Source organism: Lygodium microphyllum, chromosome 5, assembly GCF_053477565.2.
Source record: "Lygodium microphyllum isolate KBCC chromosome 5, Lygodium_microphyllum_v1.1.10, whole genome shotgun sequence".
Taxonomy (NCBI): Eukaryota; Viridiplantae; Streptophyta; class Polypodiopsida; order Schizaeales; family Lygodiaceae; genus Lygodium; species Lygodium microphyllum.
The window spans coordinates 150,560,570-150,575,877 of NC_141139.1; the positions used below are offsets into that span (position 1 = coordinate 150,560,570).

The window sequence follows — 15,308 nt, forward strand, 5'->3', positions numbered from 1 at the left end:
ATGTAATAAACACACTATATAGGTCAATATAAAGCGTCGAACTCTGGTGTCTAGGATGGGGCAAAGAGTGTTAGTTGGAGAGAGAGTCATCCTCTGACAGATCTTGAAATGCAGTAGACAATATCTGTATGTGATGAGCAGCAGCAAACATAGATCAGGGTGATGAACCTGTTCGAATTAGGCTGATCATAGGCAATAGCAGTAGGGTGGGATGTACAGAGTGAAGACGGGCAGTGTGGCAACCAAAATGCAGGTTTGGCAGCAAAAGACAAATCAGCTTGTAGTGGCAGCAGCACCTGAGGAGAGAGATGTCGGGTGGCTGAGCAGAAAGCTACAAATGTAGTCTTTTGGTTGTGATGTTGGTGGCTATTCGTATCATTAGAGTCGGGCTGATCAGGATGGCAGCAACAAATAGGATCAAACACAGGTTTGAAAGAGCTCCAAAATGTAGTAATTGTTAGCCTGTCTATGTTAGTCATGTCAATTTGTCATCTCCTGGTTGTGAGCTCTTGTCAGAGTTTGACAGAGACATAGGAGCTTTGGCAGTTTTAGGTGCGCATTTCCTTCAATTGTTGGCTTTCTATGTGCATTCCTAGGTCAGTTTTTGCGTTTCCCAGTTTGGTAGCTGGCTCTACCTTCCGGACATTGTCCTTGCCATCCAAGATTTTTCTGTAGCCCCATGATATTTTTTTGGCATTTCTCCAGTGGGACCATCATTTAATGCTGGTTGGCCAGCATTTGTTGCACCTACTAGTGCAGGTCGGCCAGTTTTTGGCATTGTTGGCTATTTATAATCTGCCTCCCTACTTGGTAGACACACACTCCTCTAGTCTTCGTTCTATCATATGTAGGTGCATATTGTGGCACTCCGTGCTTGGTGCTGCTATCGTCATCAGTGTGATCTGCGGCATTGGTTTTTGATACCAACAAGTAAAGGTTCGAATCTCACTGATGCTGTGGGCTGCGTGCAGGGACTGATCAGTCGATGCCCTTTGTATTAGCATTCTTCTTTAGTCAGTGTAGTAATCTTCCTATATCTTCTGCGCTCTCTCTCTCTCTCTCTCTTCCCCTTCCCCCCCCCCCCCCTCCTCCTCCTCCTCTGTTTCTCTTTGTGTTTGTCTCTCTTCTGTTGCGCACGCTCACATGGTATCATCCCCTAAGTGAGGATACAGTTTGGAGATTTCTTGCAGAGGAGTAGGTGATCTCTCACTGAGGAGCAGTCCAGTTCCTAAAACACAAGTTTTCAAGCTTGTGTTTGCTGAAAACGCAGCCTTTCCAGGAGGTTTTGTGCAAAGTTGATTGCATTTGGTAGCTAGGTGACACAATTTGTGGCTTGTGATACCTTTAGGAGGCCAGGCAACAACTTTTAAATGTGGGCGATTGCTTCTAAGCATCAAGTGGCCCCTCTCTCATAGCGTTTTGTTGAAACACAAATTTTTTGGTGGTGGCGACAATTTCTTGGTATAGGCAACATCCTTTTGATGGCAAGCAACAACATTCTATGTGCAGGTGGCACATCTACATCCACTATAGTTGATTGCTTCATGTCTTCCGTGTTGTTTCCATCAAAACCTAGTCTTCTGGGTGATTGTAGGATCGAAGATGTCTTATCGATTTACAAGATTTGATGACTTAGAGGAGGAGCTTCTTTCTAGAGACTCTTTTGAGTGGAGATGCGATTATCGCGACTATTGTTGGCAGGAGGAGTCTCCCATTCGCACCCGTCCCCCTCCTATTTATCTGTCATAGAAGGATACATCCGAAGTGAAGATGCTGTCCTTGATACCCTCAATGCAGGTGCTTGTTTTACCTTATTTATCCAAAGAAGACAAACTGGATGGTTCAAACTATTCATTGTGGTCGTGTAAGGTGGAGTGCATACTCAACACCTTCGATCTTTGCAAGCTTGTTTTTGATCCTATTCCCTGTCCTAAGGAGGATCCCATAGTTGGGACCTCTATGGATTGTGCAACTCGTGGGATTGGCTCAACTCTTGAGCAAGATCCTTTCTCTTTATGAGTTTGCAAGATTTTGTCCTTGTGCATGTTCGCAGGTTGAAGATTGCGGTGGAAGTATGGAAGAAGCTTGCGTCTTTGTATCAACACAAGGGGTTTGCCCACAAGAAATCCCTTAAGAAGTTGCGGATGCTCAGTATTGATGGCTCCTCTTCCATGAAGGAGCATATCACTAAGATGGAGGACATGAGGGGCAAGCTTGCCTCTCTCGGTCGGATGATATCCTTTGAAGACATGGAGATGATTTGTTTGACTCAGTTGCCATCTCCTTTGTTCGTTGTCCTCTACATGAGTCTTATCACAACAAGAACGTGTGAGACACTCTTATGGGAGGAGCTTTCACCACTTGTCTTGGAGCATGACGAGTGACTCAGAGATGTTGGAGCCAATAGTTTTGGCTTTACCAAGTCATTTATTGTAGGTACAAGTGGAGGGAAGAACATAGTTGCACTCGTATATCGTAGGGTATTGTTCGTACAATATGATTTGTATCGTATGGTACCGCACATATTTGTGCAGTTTCGTATGAAAAAATGGGCCTTTCTTGGCCACTGTCTGCCGTGTCTCCCCATGCTCTATGTGTTTTGTTTGTGTGTGTCTCCTGTGTGGCACTTTTGGGGAGGTGGGAAGCCTTGGATACTTCAGCCCACTCCCTTTTCCACCTATACATTCCATCTAGCTAGCAACCTTGTTTGATTGTTGACCCCACTTTGATTGTTTGACCCTTCTCTCATCTACAAAAGGTGCTCCTCTCCTCCATGCTTCCACACCAATTCAGCAAGCATCTGCCATTCTCATCTACCTCTCTTGGATCTTGAATTGATTTGTGATTTGTGAAGCTCTAGCCTCTTACTCTCTCCTCTTTCAAGCACCCTATTAAGGCTCAAGGCTCAAGCCTCTCCCATCCCCTCTCTCTCATTCTTACTCTTTCAAATTTATCCCAACCATCTCCCTTTCTTTCAAGTTTCAATAGTCAAGGCTCAAGCATCTCACTCTCCCTCCCTCCCCCTCTCTCTCACTCTCCTACGTGCCTCTCCATTCATCATTAGCACCATGACTCATGAGAAGCACGAGGCCTTTAATTTGCACGCGATCCATATGAAGAAGGACACAAAGAACAACTTCCACCATTGGATGTGCAAGTATTATGGGAAGTGCTATACAAGTGGTGCAACTTAGCTTCTCCAACATCTTTCCAAGATGGGGGATAAGTTGCTCCATGCAAGAAAAAAGCTCAAAACATTGCGGATGAGATTCTCGCCAAGTTGAGAGGGGGATCTAGAAGAGGAGGAAGTGGCGTATCGGCATCAACTCCTATGCCTACAAATGAGGAAGCATTGAATGTGGGCGTATCTTCAACCGATCATTGGTGGTGGGGGCTGCACATCCGCATCATCCGGCTCTTGCAAGAGACAAAGAGTGGAGGTTCATGCGGCACCGGAGAGACAATCCTCTCTCTCTCAAGCTCTCGGTCATGTGCGTGGATCGGTTGCCTTTCTTAGAGAAAGGCAGTGACTTGCGGATATTGAAATTGCACGCACGGTGATTGAGTGCAATGCTGCATTCAATGTCCTAAAGCAAGAGCAATGAAAGAAGATGGTAAAAGCCATTGCTAATATGGGTGTCATGGGGACGTGAAATTTTGAGATGCTTTAATTTTGCTAGTAACATTTGATTAAGTTATTAATCAAATGTGCAAGGTTGTTTAGCACATGTGATGCACACGGCAGTTATTTCATGGAAACGGGCCAAGGACTCCGAGGATGCAGTGGGTGTTAAAGGCAAAAGTTGTGTTAAGTTATACCAACTGGATTTTGGTGGTCAGTTGGTGCCAGGTTGGACCCTAGGACAATTGTTTGGCCATTAAGTGTCAGCGGTGACACTAGGGACTAGCATTAATTAATTAATTAATGCTAGTCTAAGGGTCAATAGAGGTTGGGAACTACTCCAAGTTGCAAATGGCCTAGCCAATTTCATTATAGATGGGTATGTTTAATTTTGGACAGGGTCAAAAGGGCTGAAATTAATTTTCAGAATTAATTAGTTCTGAAAAATTAATTTAATGGCTGAAAATGCATTAGGAAGGCTGCCACTTGGCAAAACTTTCCCATGCAACTAGGGAGAAGGCTGTTGGAGGATGGTGGAAGCTGAAATGCAGCCATTTTGAGCTTGGTGGAGGGGGAGGAGGTGATCAAATTTGGTTTTGAGAGGCGACGACGACTGATCGAGCGCCGTGACAAGACAGGGGGCAGCACGTTTTCTCTTCCTCCTCAAGAGAGGCGACGGTAGAAAAGGAAGGCTCGCCAGCTGAGCTGAGCTGATGTTTTATCTCCCTTTTGAAGCTGTTGGTGCCATCAGATTTGTCATCAGAGCTACAAATCAAAAGATACATTTTAGCTGATTTTCTCTCTCTCTACAACATTCTCTCATCTCCTCTAGTCTATGCTCAAGCATTCTCAGTAATTCTCAGCCATTGGTAGCAGAGTACAGCCAAATTTGGTGTACAACAGAGAGTTTACTGCTGTAAACCCTAAATTACAGTAGTAATTAGGGTTTAGCAGCCACCTTGGGACCCATGCCATTAGTCAAAGGCATTGTACACTGAAATCATCACCGGAAATTCGTGGAATTGTGAGGATTTCAGATGCCAGCCCATCTATTGTGAATTTGGGGCAGCATTTGACCAGTTGGGGTTCCATTAGAGCAAGTCTTGGGTGAAAATCAAGGGTTAATTTGCTCGAATGCTTTGCTGATTATTGGAACAGCAAGGGGCTTTTGAATCAGCCAAGGAGATCGTGAAATCTTGGCTTGTAATTTATCCATTAGCAATTGAAATTAAAGAAATACTGAAAGGGGTGCCAGTTTTGGAGCCGACAAGGTGTCCACTGTCCAAGTTTATGAAGGTAAAGTGAGCATTTTAGTTTATGTTCATTTGCTGATTGTTGTAATTAAGTGCTTAATTAAGTTAAACCACCCTATCCGAGAAGATAGGTTGGTTGCAGTGGATCCATGTGAAGGATGGACTAGTGTCACATAAAACGATATGAGGACGAAAAAGATTGATGAAGAGAAGGAGAGGATTGATAGAGTTCGTGATCCTACTCAGGTTGCATGGATAAAATATTGTTGCTCCATTCTCATTGACTGATGGAGTGATTGTAAAAAACGGGGCATCATCAACATACTCATCTCATGTCCACTTGTCACTTACTTTTTGTAGGCCATAGATATTGGCAAGAGGGGGAGGAAAATGACGGGCGCATTCATCTATTGTCACATTCGGTAAGCTATCATTGAGGTATACATTGCCTTTTAAATTTGTTTTAGTGTCTTTCATTATAATTTATGCATAACTATCTTTCTCTCTATTCTCTCTAATGTCTATCTCGATTTTCTATTTTTCCCCAATCCCCATCTCTCTTTATTTTTGAATCTTGAAAGTTGAAACTTGAAAGGCTCAACTCTCTCTCTCTCTCTCTCTCTCTCTCTCTCTCTCTCTCTCTCTCTCTCTAACATCCAAGTATTGTTACTTGTAATTTGTGGTTGTAGGTGGGCCCCTCGAATGTTGTGCAAGTTGTTATTGACAATGCATCGAATTATCAATGCATGGGCCGTTTGCTTGAGGCCGAGTTTTCCACGATTGTGTGGACTCCATGTGCAAGTCATTATTTGGACTTGCTCATGTAGGACATTGGAAAGTTGAAGTGGGTGAAGAGGGTGGTCTGCAAAGCTACATTAGTTGTCACCTTCTTCACGGTAAAGGTAAAGGTGCTTGCGATGTATCGTGAGCATAGCATGCTCGAGTTGAAGATGTGAGAGTGCGCTGCGGAAGAGGAAATACGAACACGGAGGAAGAGAGAGAGAGAAAGCAGAAAATAAGGAAGAGAAATCTGCACTGATTGAAATGAATGCTGAATACACTGAAATGGACTGATTAGTCCCTGCACGCAGCGCACAGCGTCAGTGAGGGCACCAGATCAGGCTGATGATGATGGCAGCACCACCACGGGGGAGAAGGAGTGTCGGAATCTGCAAGAAGACAAGTGATCAAGTGGGGAGGAGGGCTGCCTATAAATAGGCAAAGGACAAACCCTAACCCTAACCCTAAAATGGGTGCAAACCCTAAAAATGCCCTAAAATGGACGCCCCACAACAGTGACCAAAAAGTGGCCGGGCAGCCAGTGGCTGCCCACTAAAAGAGGCCGAAAAGAAATACACATCCTAAGACAGCCAATCAAGAGTGACTAGCCTCCCCCATCATAACACATGACAGACATGTCAGAGCTCCTAATGTCCTCGTCTGACTCAGACTGAGGCTCACAGGCAGGAGATGACAAGGCATGACAAACATGACTGCTAACACCCCCTCTCAGATCCTGGATGTGGCTGAAGGCCGAAGAGGAAATAGATCCTGGGGTGGCAAGAGGAATGCCAATGTCGATGAAGTCCGTCGATGTAGACTGCCGCTGAAGGAGCTCCTCACGATCTTGGGAATCCCCCTCTAAAACACTAGGGGCCAGGGAATCCACAGCTGCATCACCGAGATCGTCCCCCTCTGAAAGAGATGGGGGGTACGAGGGAACCACCGGAGGAGAAGGTGGGGGATGGGAAGGAACCTGTGGAATAGAAGGTGCACAAGCGGGAACGGGTGTAGCAATAGACTGCCGCGGAGGACCTTGCATCAAAGAAGGGGAATGGAGCCTGTAAAGCCCGCTCTCTTGCCAACCTGTAGATAAGACAGCTCCTGTAAGAGAATCCTTAATAACAACGGCATGCTCGGTGAAGATCACTCGTGTGCCAAGCCTTGTAAGACCATAAACTGAGAGGAGGGGAAGGCCCAAATCCGAAACATGTAGGGCTTGTGAAAAGGAGCTCGAAGGTCGGTCGGTAAACAAAGGCAATGTGCCAACACCACTAATAGGCATCGATAAAATGTCACTAACAGTGACTGAACCCTCTGATGGACGGAGATCCTGTAACAAATCACCTCGGGGAGTCATATGACTCGAAGCACCACTGTCCACTAACCAAGGCTGTGCAGAAGACACTGCAGCCACGGAAGAAGGATCCTCCTCCAAAGCATGGATATGAAGGAACACTGACTCATGGGTAACAACGGGTGTAGAGGTAGAAGAAGGCTCCGATGTAGATCCACCCTTCGCTCGTGGACGAAGGTGAGGATACTTCTTTCAGCATTTCTCCTCTGGATGTGTCCCTTTTCCACAGTGTGGGCACTTCGGTCTCTCTGAATCTGAGTCAGAGCCTGAAGAACTGTCCTTCTTCGTAGCCTTTGACTTCGTCTTCTTCTTCTTCTGTCCTCTCGAACCTGCAACAAAGGCTCTAGTGGAGTTAGATCCACTAGCACTGACCTCTCTGAGTCGCTCGTCATGCTCCAAGACAAGCGGGGATAGCTCCTCCCATAGAAGCTTCTCACGGGTCCTCGATGTAAGAAGGCTGGTGTAGAAGACATCAAACCGAGGCGATGGCAGCTGAGTCAAAAGAATCATAGCCATGTCTTCAGAAGATATCGTCCGACCGAGGGATGCAAGCTCATCCCTCATATCCTGTAATCTGTTGATGTGGTCCTTCATGGAAGGACTATCATCAATAGCGAGCATCCGCAACTTCTTTTCGAGAGATATCCGGTGGGCAAACGTCTTCTGTTGATAGAGAGACGCGAGCTTTCTCCACACGTCTGTTGCAGTCTTCAACCTGTGAACATGAACAAGGACAGAATCGTGCAAACTCAGAAAGAGGAAATATTTGGCTCTAGAATCAAGCCGATCCCATAAGGCTGCACGATCCATAGATATCCCATCTGCGGGATCCACCTTAGGCCGGGGAATAGGAACAGAAACAAGCTCCCAAAGATCGAAGGAGTCCAAGATACACTCCACCTTGCAAGACCACAGAGAAAAGTTGGAGCCATCCAACCAGTCCTCTTTGGGCAGCTGAGGAAGTACGGGTACTTGTACAGGGGGTACCAAAGGCTGCATCGTCGGCCCACTGGAAGGGGATCGCCGAGATACATGAATAGAAGGGGGACGGGAAAGAGGAATAGACTCCGGACGACGGTCCTCGTGATAAAAATCACGCCTCCGTTCAGATGAGTGTCGAGACAAAAGCTCATCATCTGAGTCATCAAAGCCCGTAAACTGATGAGAAGACATCTTCGATATCTGCAAACACCAAAACACAACAAGGGAAGGTTGCCGGTGCCAAAACACAAACACCAGAAGCTCCTGAGCTGGCCGCCTTGCACAGAACGTAAGGATGATGTCAAACGCAAATGCTAACGATGCAATCACCATAGAAAAACAGCCTCCTGCCTCAAAACGCCAGTAAGGAAGATGTCGCCCAGCTGTTGGGAAAGCCGCCTGGCTGAAAATGCAAGCAGGAAGAGGTTGATGATGACGTGGCAGCCAGTAGAGAAGGCGCCAGCAGCAAACGCAAATATTTGGGACCTCCTGGAAGGGCCGCCTTGGCTGTTGGGGATGACGCCAGCAGCAAACGCAAAGATGTGACACCAAAACAGGCCGCCTTGATCAAGAAGATGGTGCAGAAGGTGATGCCTCAGCTGTTGGAGACGTCTTGACCAGCAAACGCAAAGTTGTGGGTGTTCTCCCGCGTAAATCTCAGGTCCGTGTACTCTCCTTCGGCTCTGATACCATGTGAGAGTGCGCTGCGGAAGAGGGAATACGAACACGGAGGGGGAGAGAGAGAGAAAGCAGAAAATAAGGAAGAGAAATCTGCACTGACTGAAATGAATGCTGAATACACTGAAATGGACTGATCAGTCCCTACACGCAGCCCACAGCGTCAGTGAGGGCACCAGATCAGGCTGATGATGATGGCAGCACCACCACGGGGGAGAAGGAGTGTCGGAATCTGCAAGAAGACAAGTGATCAAGTGGGGAGGGGGGCTGCCTATAAATAGGCAAAGGACAAACCCTAACCCTAACCCTAAAACGGGCGCAAACCCTAAAATGGGCGCAAACCCTAAAAATGCCCTAAAACGGGCGCCCCACAACAGTGACCAAAAAGTGGCCGGGCAGCCAGTGGCTGCCCACTAAAAGAGGCCAAAAAGATATACACATCCTAAGACAGCCAATCAAGAGTGACTAGCCTCCCCCATCATAACACATGACAAACATGTCAGAGCTCCTAATGTCCTCGACTGACTCAGACTGAGGCTCACAGGCAGGAGATGACAAGGCATGACAAACATGACTGCTAACAGAAGAAGCCTTCTTTGACTCGGTTTGCTTGTATGTGGTTGTTACTTGAGCACCTTTATGAGGTGTGGTCTGCGTTAGTGGTGTCCACTCTATGGAATGAGTGGGATGATCCGTGACAGAGGAGGCTAAAGCCATGCAGTGCTTGTGCCTTAATGAGCAGTTTTGGCAGAAAGTCCATGTCGTTGTCATTTTTGTGACTCCCTTTTATAGGGTGATACGCATGAGTGATTGTGAGGGGTTCACCATGGACCTTCTCATTTACTTCTTTTGAGTAGCATTGGTGGAGGCATGTGATTGCACGGTGATCCCATCCATGGTTTAGTGGCATTGGAACATCCAGTCTAAACAAAGTTCATGTGCATGTCCTAGTGAGCTTGCCAAAGTAGCCCATGAGTTGATAAAGATCGAGCATCAAGGCTTATGAGATAGTAGAGTTCACATCCTGAGTACTTTTCCAAACTGTATCACTAGAATGTACCTTCAACAATAACAATATGCTATGTGAAAACCATGTGGTTCTCTAAACTATAACAAAAAATAGCTTAAAACCTAAATCAGAAACATAAAGAATTTTCATAGAAAAATCCTAATGACCATGCGAACAGGTCTTATCCCTATCGGAATTGCATTCTAAGGCAAGAGTGTACATCACAAGGTGGAGAGGGAGGTGGACGATGATTTTTGCAGAGCGACACTCTTTTGAGTGTATATCAAGAGGTGGATGAGGAGGAGATGATTTTTGCAAAGCTCTATAGAGAGCTTATAGTAGCAGATACTCTTGACAATCGCAGTCAGCATGCTTGTGGGTGAAGAGTTTGAGTAGGTGGTAGTAGGGGCACGGTCATTGGGCACCCTTCGACATCGAGGAGGGGTGGTTTGAGTGTCTTGCAAACATATGTAAGGCGGGGCTTTGGTAGGTTACATCTTGTGCCTTATGATGGCATTCCCCTCTTGCCTACACAGCCAGCAGCTAGGGAGCCATCATTTGATGATGATAGTAACCTCATTAGTGAGGATGAGTATGAGAGTGTCTCATCATTCGATATAGAGGAGTCATCTTTAGATTCGCTTGATGAGCACTCAGATGGTTTTGATGGTGATGATAGTGATATACCTCGTCATAGATTCATAGGTCTCATCTTTAAATTCTCTTGATGAGCACTTAGATGGTTTTGATGATGATGATAGTTTTGAGAAACCCTTCACCCTTCACCTGCAGTTTGCGTTTAGGGTTTGCAGCCCCAAAAAGCGGCGCCACCCTAGATTGACTGTGCCTATTTATAGGCCACACTCACTCATTCTTTACGGCTGATTCATTCAGTCCGTCACCTCTTCTTTCCAGCGTCTCCACTGCCCTCACACCCCTTTAGGAGGACATTGCGGTTCGTGGTTCGTGGCTATCTTCATCATCTTTCTTGTGCTACGGTACCCTTCTTCCCTTGTATCACATTCACTCCATGATTCAAAATTTCATCATTCCATTCATCTAAGTTTTTTCTCTCCTTTTCTCTTCTTCATGTTTGTTGAGTTCACTCTATGTTTCTCCCCACAAGCCCTACTGTCTCGCTGGTATGTTATCTTTTGACATGGTATCAGAACTGGATGTGCTCAAGCAGTGGCAAAGATCCTCCACTCCAGTGATGGCAAAGACCAGTGGCGGGTTCATCGGCATCCACTTCTCTTCTTCTTCCGTTGCATCAAAATCTCGGTTTTGTAGGTTTTAGGTGTTTTCAGCTTGTTGTCCACACCCTTTCACTGAGGACATCCTAGTCTTAGCTGTCCCTTGTTGTCATCTAAAGTCTAGCGCTTGTTTCCAGCCTTTCACCTATAGTTTGCAGCTGTTTACAGCAGAGCGACTGTTGCTGATCACTCTCCATTCAGAAAACAATCTCGTTTTTGCAGATTCCAAGTATTTCAGATTGCTGCCCGCACTCCGGACGCAGAGGACATCGCGGTCCAAGCTGGCTGTTGCTGTCTACAATAGTCTGACACCTGTTTCCAGCTTACCACACTGTTTGGAGCTGATTTCAGCATGTTGATTGCTATTGCTGGTTTTTTCTGCGTTTTTAGTCTCTCTCTCTCTCTCTCTCTCTTGCAGCCTGCATTTACTGTTTTCTCTCTCCTATAGCCTGCGTTTTAAGTCTTTTTCTCTCCTCACTTGCGGTTTTCTACTGGTTGCAACCTCTTATTGCTGGTTGCATCCTCCTCCCACTAGCAGCTCATTTCTAGCTCTTCCAATGTCCTCCCGCCCCTTGCGACGGACATTGCGGTTTGTGCTTCACACTGCCCTCACACCCCTTGAGGCAGACATTGCGTTCGTGGTTCATGGGGCTGACCTCTTCCACCTCTTCCTTCTTTAGCAAGGCACATTGGTACCCATGGCTTCTTTACCAATAGATGACCAAACTACTGGGTGCTTCTACTGTGGCATCACCAAACACACCACCGATGCTTGCCGACTTCGACCTTTGCTCCCCACCCCCTCGGAGTATATGCATCTTCCACCATGCACTCCTTGTGCTACCTCTCCTTTCTGGGCCACAGATACCGTTTTGTATTGGCTATCAAAGTACTATGCTCAAGGCAATAAGACGCATCCGATGCGCACTAAGTCCTTTCCAGCATATGGAGGATCGACTGGCGTTACGACCTCCTAGAGATTGTCGCAATGCCAGCGGCAGTCTTCTTCCATCTATTTTCGGGTATAGTGGCTACCACAGCCCACGGTTCTGCAGTTTGCTCCATCAAGAGACAATGATTGTTTGATACTATCTCCTCGTCGGTCCGCTCCTTTGAGAGACAGTGGCTGCTCAACTCCTTCCTCTTCTTCGACTTCTCGGTATGCTCCATTGAGAAGAAGCGACTGTTGTCCACTCATTGCTCAGTCTGAGCCCCACCCTTCATCCTCACCTACTCAGGTTCGAGAGGCCGCCTTTGGGAGTTCTTCACTACCCGAGATACCTTCTTCGGAACGACTGGCGGTACTTCCTTCATCCTCAGACATTTCGGAGTCCATGATCCATGAGTTTTTGGATTCCCTATCTACCTCAGAGGGGGATGATCTTTCTTTGCCCTTGGAGGGGACATCTACATCTATTGCGACTTCAGAGGGGACTCCTATTCCTCTAGTTTCATAGGGGGTCCCCACCTACTGCTCAATCCTTCGCACACCTTGGCGGGCCTTTTACCTTTTTCTTCTACCCTTGGATGGGATGGCTTCCTTCCAGCGGTCATCTCATCTATTGATACTCAGGATCTCGAGGATCTACCTATATCAGGGACTTGGAGGTTCAGCTAGATTTGCTTCGTATTCCTTCTTGTATGGATGCACAGAGCTAGTGGCTTCTCTCCCGAGGTTGAGTTTTGGGTTCTCCAGTTCACTCTATCTATTGTTCTTTACTACAGGTTACCTTTGAGGTGTAAGCCTTGGATCTTAGGGATCCTCTACATCTTCCTTTTCCTCCTCTGCATTGCATTTTTTCATCATCTTTGTACTAGGGCGCTTGGGCAAGTGAACAATTTTCCCACAAGGGACACCGTCCAAGTGGCACTTGTTGCATGAGCATTCTTCAACATGTAGCATTCCATCTCCGCCTCACTCTTCTTTTCTTCCCCTTTTTGGGCCTAAGAGGGGGTGTTGAGAAACCCTTCACCCTTCATCCGCAGTTTGTGTTTTTTTGCGTTTTTGCGTTTTGCGTTTAGGGTTTGTAGTCCCAAAAAGGGGTGCCACCCTAGATTGACACTGCCTATTTATAGGCCACTCTCTCACTCATTCTTTACGGTTGATTCATTCAGTCCGTCACTTCTTCTCTCCAACCTCTCCACTACCCTCATACCCCTTCAGGAGGACGTTGCGGTTCGTGGTTGTTTTCACCATTTTCCTTGTGCTACGACACCCTTCTTTCCTTGTATCACATTCACTCCATGATTTAGAGCTTCATCATTCCATTCATGAGAGTTTCTCTTCTCTTCTCTTCTCTTCTCCATCTTTGCCGAGTTCACTCCGTGTTCCTCCTTGCAAATCCTACTGTCTTGTTGGTACGTCATCTTTTGATAGATAGTGATGCCTCATCATAGATTCATAGGTCTCTCTCTTTTTTGTGTTTACTATCATTGTATCCACATGCCACTATGATGTTTCATCTATGGATCATGTATGTACTAGACTCTAGTTGTATCGCATGTTGTGCGTAGCCCATGCAATTGCGATGGCCACCATCATGTATTCATCTTATTTTGTAATGAAATGGCTATTTTCACTTTAAACATGTGCATTGTGTTCTATCATTTATTGATTTGTGGTTTTTAAAAAAATCATGTTAATTTTTTTTCGTACTAATATTGTACTTTACCTTATAAAATCATAAGGTACCATTTAGTACCATATTTTATTGTATCATAATGTATTGTACCTTTCGTACTTGACAACTATGGAGAAGAAGAAGAAGGAGAAGGTTAAGGAAAAGAAATTAGAGGACAAGAAGGATGAGAAGAAGGAGAAGCAGCCCAAGTGCTCATGTTGTGGGAAGGGCAATCATCTCGAGAAGTGTTGGCAGAAGTATCCCCATTTGAAGCCGAACAAGAAGGATTGAAGGCCACCCGAGCTATGACAGAGTTTGTCTTTGTGCATATCTTTGTTGAGGAGGATACAACTATTGCTTCTTCCACACAGGAGAAGCCTTGGCTTGTGGATAGTGGGGCATCTTTTCACATGACCTATAGACATGATTGGCTTTAGGACATGAGTACCAGAGGGGGCATAGTCACCATTGGTGACAACTCTACTGTTCTCGTGTGAGGAGTGGGGACTATTCCTTTATTGCTAGACAGACAACCTTCTTTATCCAAAGTCCTCAATGTACCGGATTTGGGTTTTAGCCTATTGTCTGTTCCATGGTCTTACATGGCTAGGTACCATGTTGTCCTTACACAAGATGCAATGACCATGGAGGATGCTTCTACAAGTTTCGTTCTTTGGACTAGTTCATAGGAGAATGGTGGGCTTTACACACATAGCCTTAGCTGTGAGGTCTTCCCATGAGCTTGGGCTACTTTGGTATGCTCTTTATGGTTATCTAAATATTGATGCTATTTGATGGGCTTCTCGGAAGAAGATAGTGGAAGGTCTTTCAGATTTCCCTCTTATTCATAGTTTATACCCTAGTTATTTGAGGGGCAAGCAACATAGGCAGCTACATCCATAGGTTGCCAATAGGAGGGCTTCTACCTTGCTTGAGTTGGTACATACCGACCTTTGTGGACCTATGGGCACGGTCTTCTTTGGGAAGGCCAAGTATTTGATGTTGATTGTGGACGACCTCAATTGTTATGTGTGGCCTTATTTTTTGAAGTACAAGAGTGAAGTGTACTTCCAATTCTACGAGCAAAAGGTATTTGTGGAGAAGTAAACTACTTCCAAAGTTCGTCACCATGAAATGTATTATCATACCCCTCTCCCCACTTGCTAGGTTTGGCCATCCCTTGTCGTCATCGCCACTCCTTTTCCTAGTCCTTGTCCCCGTTCCCATTCTCATTTCAATCCCTTGTCGCATGTCTCTTTCTTGCTATTATTATCATCATGGTTTGCTTTATATTATTTGTTCCTATTTATGCTTTATATTGTCTTGTTATTTAATGCATGATCTTGTAATGTTGTAAACACACTCTCTCTTTCTTTCGATCCCATACTCTTATAAATTCATCACATTGCCAACAAAGGGAGGACCAGTGGGGTGAAGTTGTTTCTCAATTTGGAAGGGTTTTTAATCACTTGAGCATTTTGAATCGATCAATTGTTTAGATTTAAAGGCATTAATTGACTCAGCTCAATCTCTGTGCCATAGATTTTTGGAAAGGGGACTTTGTATATAGACTTATGTACAAGGAGAGTATTTGCTTCAAAGTGATGCAAAGGGGCAGGATATTCTTGAACCTATGCAAATGTCTAAGGGCCATGAAAATATTGATTGGGAGGTTTATGCAATGTTGCTTAAAGGATGAGTATTAAAAAAAGTACCAAGGCGAAACAAACTAAGTTTAGATCATGTTTTTAACC

At 45.5% G+C, this 15,308-nt stretch overlaps 1 protein-coding gene across 1 annotated transcript in view; it reads left to right on the forward strand.

Moving 5' to 3' along the window:
* TTN7 (Structural maintenance of chromosomes (SMC) family protein) overlaps positions 1-15,308 on the forward strand; it is a 92,028-nt gene that overhangs the window by 22,284 nt on the left and 54,436 nt on the right. The window lies entirely within an intron of this gene.